Raw genomic sequence first — 6,503 nt, forward strand, 5'->3', positions numbered from 1 at the left:
TGTTCTTTCTGATTAACACAGCAACATTTCCTCCATGGAGCCAAACTAAAGCACTGATCAGGGCGTGTAAAGCAGTCATGGTGTGGAGGCGTTCACCTAAAATATGCTTTGTCATGGTGCGTAAAGTGTGTGAGGAAATAAGTGAGCAACATTAAAATCTGAGATCTAGAGGATCTGCATATTCGTGTGTCCCTGTGTGTTTACCTCAGCCCACAGTGACTCATAGTTATGGTAATGACTGTAGCAAATGAAAAGCTCACTCTGGCTGTAGACAGCAGAGAGAGAAACAAGGCAGAAGGCTGAGCTCCTCATTACCTCCCAGCTGCTGCTTGGCTTGATGCGCGTCCGGATGGAGGAAAGCTTGAGGCTCAAACCATGTAGGATCCCTCAGTGCTTGGAGCAGGAATACTGGTTTGGACATTCAAGTGGGGACAGGTGATGCATCACATGCAACAGGTTAGTCCTTTTTATTCATTGAAGAGTTTCTTTTTTATTTATTTGAGTATTTACATCTTAACATGTGTTTAAATGTTTTGAACAAACACTTTTGGGCTATCAGAAAGCTTTGGATGATCAGAGGAGGAAAGTTTTCCCCTTTCATTTCACATTAATAACTCTTATCTTTAATTAAACAAAGACATAACAATACTTCACTAACTGCTTTATCTGTCAACTATTTAGTTGTTTATAAATGCAGTGAAGACTTTTGTGTTAAAGAAAACACGACTGGAGGCTGTCCAGCATTACTGAAGACAGAAATAGCTACAGAAAAAAAAACATCCTTTTCATATCAGCCTCATGTGAGATAAAAGCTTTATTTTCTTCTGCCTCACTGCTGATTTCAGGCAAGGCAATAAAGGGTCCAGACTAATAAATGATTTACCAGCAGCTCCATGAAATTCCCCAGTTAATCATCTTTTAGCAGCAAATTAAAATACTTTTGAGTTTCTTGGCATAACTAATCCCATGTATTTATGTGCTTCCCCTCAATGCCCCCCCCCCCCACACACACACACACGCACACACACACACACACACACAAACACACACTGCTTTGTTTTCATGATATATGGGGACATTTCATTGACTTGTATTCATTTTATATATCCTAACCCAGACTCTTTCCCTAACCCTAACTATTACCAACATGTACCTAACCTTAACCCTAACCTAAACTGAATAATTCATACCTTAGTCTTAATCCTAACCCCTACAGAACTTTACCATAAGGGGACCAGTTGAATGACCCCTATACTACCCATATATATATATATATATATAGATGTGTATTCATTCTCTTGCTTAAACAAATATTCTTATTTAACAGTCAGTGTTAAGCTTTTACTATCTATATATATATATATATATATATATATATATATATATATATATATATATATATATATATATATATATATATATATATATATATATATATATAGAATAGAGTAGAATAGAATAGAACTTTATTGATCTCACAATGGAGAAATTCACTTGTCACGTCAACTCTTATTAACAGAAGGTGCACATGTCATTTCTTAAAAACCTTTCACCATTTAATAGTTACTCTCAACATTTTGATCAGCTTGATCTGTTAATTTCATCTGACTAGCTCAAAGTAACAATATTATAAAATCAAAGGAAATATTTGTAAAGTCAACTGTAAAGTCAATTACGGTAAAGTCCCAGTTAATGAAGTTGAAGCGTTTTCTGAAATGATGTAGTCACAATGTGGAAATGATGCACGGTTTCCAGTTTAACGTTCTAAAAAGTAATCCTTGTCTTAACCTTTTTAAATGTATCTTTGTCATATTGTAGAAGGTATAGCAAGTGTTAGAGGTTTTTGAGGGTTAAAAACTAATTGTTTTCTGAACTTACACTAATGTCCAGCAGGTGGCAGTGTTGAGCGGGATGAATGAATGAACTGGTTTCTATGCAATTAACTACTAGTCTCATAATTATCTGTCCAGAAGTTTAGCGTCACATAATATTGTGAATTTGTTATAAACACAAAATGATGTTGTAAGAGCAAAAGATGCAGAAAACTCTTTTAAATGATTCTTTACAAGACAAGCACCCAGAGAGCGCAGACCTCTGCTAAGCAGCAAATTTTACCCCAAAGTGTGACTCAAACTAATAGCTCAGACTCCCAAAGTATTTGGATCATTACCAAATTTTTATGAATTGTTCTTTGAATCGAGGTGCACCTCTGGTAAAAATAAATAAATAAATAAAATAAAAAAAAATACATAAATAAAAAAAAGAAAGAAAAGAAAAGAAAAGGAAAAATACACAGACATAGACCATGCAAACTCACACCTAAGGACAATTTAGAGCTGCCAATTAACATAACAGTCATGTTCTTGGACTGTGGGATAAAGCCAGAGTACCCTGAAAGAACCCATGCAATCACGGGAGACCATGCAAACTCCATGCAGAAAAACCCTGGGAATCAAACCAAGAACCTCCTAGCTTCAAGAAAACAGTGCTACAAACTGCTCCACCATTCAGCTCCTCCATAAAATGTGTTCACACATTTTCAATTGATCCAGCTAACAAACCAACAACAATCTATTTCCTAGTGTTTTTGTCTTCAGTAGAATACCTTCTGACTTTTTGAGTCTGATGCTGAGGCTGTCGATAATCTCTGCTGCCACCCTCTGGTTTAGTGGGGAACTGCTTCTTCTGCCAAATATCCCTATCTTACAATGTTAGAGAATCTTTTTTTTTTTTTATCCTGTATCCAGATTATAATCTAGACCCTGTTCCCTAAAAATCTGTCCACAACGTTTCAATTTATGTTGTAGCTTCTTGGCGGAGGAAATAAAAGTATCTTTAAAGGACAAGGCATCTTTCTTCTAACCAGAGTCCTGAGATGATCATAGACTAGTTAGAATAAATAGGCACTTCAAGCTGGAGCCAGAATATCTTCTGTCTTTCAGAATCTGAAATTATTTCTAAACATTACACTTGAAGGATCTATAAACTGATGGGGTCCTACTGGCACTTCAGCTATACATAGCATCTGGCAGTGAAGGGTCTTAAATATAGACCATACTCGTTGCACACACTTCTGAGGACCCTGTGTCTTCCAGAGAAAACCATGTCTACCACAGGAACTTGTTTCCTCTTCAGAGTGACCATATGTCAGTGTGTGTAGGTGCGTTTGCTGCCCACGTGTCACCATGAGTCAGCTGATGCACACAAAACCATCCTAACAAAAAGAAATACGTTATCAGATAATAATTTCTCAGTCCCCCCTCCTTCCAGGAATAACTCCATGCTGATCTCACTCTGCATGAAGCTTTAGTGACCTCTGCTGTTCCTGTCCGGATGACGACCAGCTGACTCACCACTACCTGTGTCAACCAGCTGATGACACAAGAGAAAAGATATTGGACAGATAAAAGGCAAAGCTGCCAAATGGAAATCTATAGAACAGAAACTGATAAATATATCATTAATAGAAAACGTAAACCTGTTAATAATTATCAAATTACACTAATTGCCAGGGTAACAGTACCACTGAACATCTGGGAAAAACATACTCAAAGGCAAGAAAATAAAATAAAAAAACAGACAAATGTTACACTGGATAATGATTCAGAATTCATACCTGTTAAATTAGACAGTAGATTCATTAACAGAAGTAATGTAGGTTTTAATTTATTTTCAATCATAAAATATAATATAATACAAATTTCCAACAACTTAGAAATTAGTTTAATGTAGAAAAACATGACCCTGTCTGCTGTACTATCTTTACTTATTTTATTTGGTTCCTTGTAAAATTCCATGAATAAAAATAAAACCGTTGGTATGAATGCACCTTATAAATTAGTTTCATTGCCTCACTGAAAAAAAAAAACAACATAAACAGCCTGAGAAAGACAAATTCTCAGATTTCAGTTCTTTTTGTTGCAAAAAACTATTTCAATAAATAACAATCAGTGGTGCTTATTTTCTAAACAGGCACATCCATTAATTGCTATAAAATTTGTTTTTTTATATATAATTTCAGTGTGTTCAGTAGCATCTAAGCAGTAATTTGCAACTTTCTGTTTGTCTAATGTTTAAGGATTTGTGCTGATCTAAATCAAACAGGAAATCACAACATAGAAATATAAAACATTTATGGGTCTTTTTTTTATTTGAAAACTGATATTACTTAAACATTGCATTACTATTTTATTATTTTTCATTTCCAAACAATATGAATTGTATTGGACTTCAATGTTGCTACAAACCTAAATATGGCTGAACCCACAGTCAGAACAAATATTGGAACATTCACAGGAGTTAAAATGAACAGGACAGGATGAGGAACCACATTTATCTCACACAGAGGCTATAGCGAGATATCAGTATTATGTCATGATGAAATCAAGCATATTATTACTTTCGAATATTCATAATGTGTTGTCGCAGAGTCTCAGTATCTTCTTTTGAAATCTCACTAACATAAACCAAGTACAGGATGTGTCTCAAACACAGTCAGCCACAAAAACAAGTGTTTTTAGAAGCTTATTCTGCATTTTCAGTTATAGCCAGGGGCGGAGCTAGATGGGGGGCCAGGGGTGGACATGGCCACCCTTGGCCAATCATTGGCCGCCCCTCTGGCCACCCCTACCATTTTGGTAGTTAATTGGTGCACATCCGTATAATAACATTAAAGATAAGTACAGAATTCATGCTCTTTTCAGAACTACATTTTGTGTCATTTATGGGGTAAAATGATAAAAATAAAATGATGTTTCTGCAAGACATTTAGGAGTCTTCGGTGAAATCATAGATAAATAACTATTTTAATAAAACCGTATTAAATGATCAATATCGATATTTGTAATTATAAATATCAATTTTATGCAGAATGATTATCGATAAAAATAGGAAAGTAATGTCGATGGAAAAGATGTTCGCCCCAGAAATCTAACCTGAAAGAATTTTATCCACTATACCTTTTATCCAGAAAGCATGGATATTTAAATATGTACGTCTGTTTTTTAGCAAAGGCTGAAGGAAAGTATATTTTGTCTTTATTTAGAAAATGTGGATGTTTTGCTTGTTACTTTTCCTATTGGAACAGTGTAGACTGGCCCTGAGTTTTTTTTTTCTTTTTTTTTTTAACAGTGTCCTGTTTGGCAATGTGGCAATAAGAATAATTGTCTTGATGCCAAAAAAGAGCCCAACAGATTTTGCTTTCACAATTGGAGCAGCACGGCTATCGCCATAGTGTTCTGCTTGATTTATGCATATAAATAGCTTTATTATAATCATGCAGTAAGTATTACAGATTATATGGAAACTGCAATGTAAGTAGAACAGGAAAGGAAAAACAGGAAAAGGGAGAAAAGACAAAAGAAAGAGGAGATAAAAGGGAGACAATGATAAAATGTCTCCAGTCTGCTTCATCACCTGCAAAGGATATAGCAACGGATATAGTATAGATGGCTGGTTATACTCCTGCAGCAGTGTGTCGCAGTAAGCTTGACACAGACATTTTTTATTTATGCCCAGTATTGAAGCGTGGTCTGCGCTTTAAGCTGTGGGTCTAGATACGGCCGAGGCGGTGAGGAACTGGGGGCGAGTTTAGTCCGACAACAGAGGGACATGATAGCAAAAAAGAGCGGGGATCCAGGTGGAAAAAGGGTCCCAGCGTTCTTGTGCACCTCGATCTTCTAGCTGGTCCAACTTCACGAGTTGTTTTCTGCAATTTCGGTCATAAACACACAAAAAAACGGGCCTCCTGTCTGCGACACTGTCTGAAGTCAGTCACAATCTGGTAGAGGTGCAGCGGAGCGTCTGTGGAGGGGGCCGGGACGTCTTTTTGTTCACTGCGACACCTACGCAGACGACCTAGTTTCGAAGTATAAATCAGCCTTAAGAGATACAATGACCCTGAGGTTCTTGCCTCTATCCACTTTCGACCACCCCACAGTGTACATTGGTTATTGCCTGGCCACCCTTATAAAAATCTTCTGGCTATGCCTCTGGTTATAGCTCAGTTAATTTTTGCTTCTATCACCTTCCCACCTTATACATTTCCTGCTTGTGAAAATTTAGAGAAGCACCTATAAACCCACTGATGGCTATCTTTACCGTAAGCAATAAAAATGGTTGCCTTGGCAAGAAAAAAAGAGATCTAAATCAAATCCAGGCTGCAAGATCCACCTCCACTCAGAGGAATAAAATGACTGTTATTCTTCGTATGTGTAAACCATGTAAATTCCCTCATTAATCATTTCTTACCTTCTTCATTTAAAGTGAAAACAAATGAATGTTTTTAGGCATGATTGCAAACATGATTCTGGTTGAAATGTAGTATTTTTTTTCTTGCAGAGGCATGTTGGTCCAGGCAGGTGGAGCCCTGCTGAGGTGGCCCATGTTATGTCTCCTCCAGTCAGCTCTGGTTCAAATAGCTCCCCCTGGTGTTCATCGGCAGAATTGAGCAACACTCCAAATAAAAAGCCTTGCAGGTTTACTGCACATCTGGATCAACAGCA

The 6,503-nt window shown here is 36.8% G+C and overlaps 1 long non-coding RNA gene across 1 annotated transcript; it reads left to right on the forward strand.

Annotated features, from left to right (window-relative positions):
* LOC119799125 lies at positions 1 to 6,503 on the forward strand. The gene is made up of 2 exons (XR_005282812.1): positions 1 to 456; positions 6,340 to 6,503. It is a non-coding gene; the product is annotated as an uncharacterized LOC119799125 (long non-coding RNA).

The sequence above is a fragment of the Cyprinodon tularosa genome, unplaced genomic scaffold (genome assembly GCF_016077235.1).
Source record: "Cyprinodon tularosa strain WSP-4 unplaced genomic scaffold, ASM1607723v1 ctg65, whole genome shotgun sequence".
Classification (NCBI taxonomy): Eukaryota; Metazoa; Chordata; class Actinopteri; order Cyprinodontiformes; family Cyprinodontidae; genus Cyprinodon; species Cyprinodon tularosa.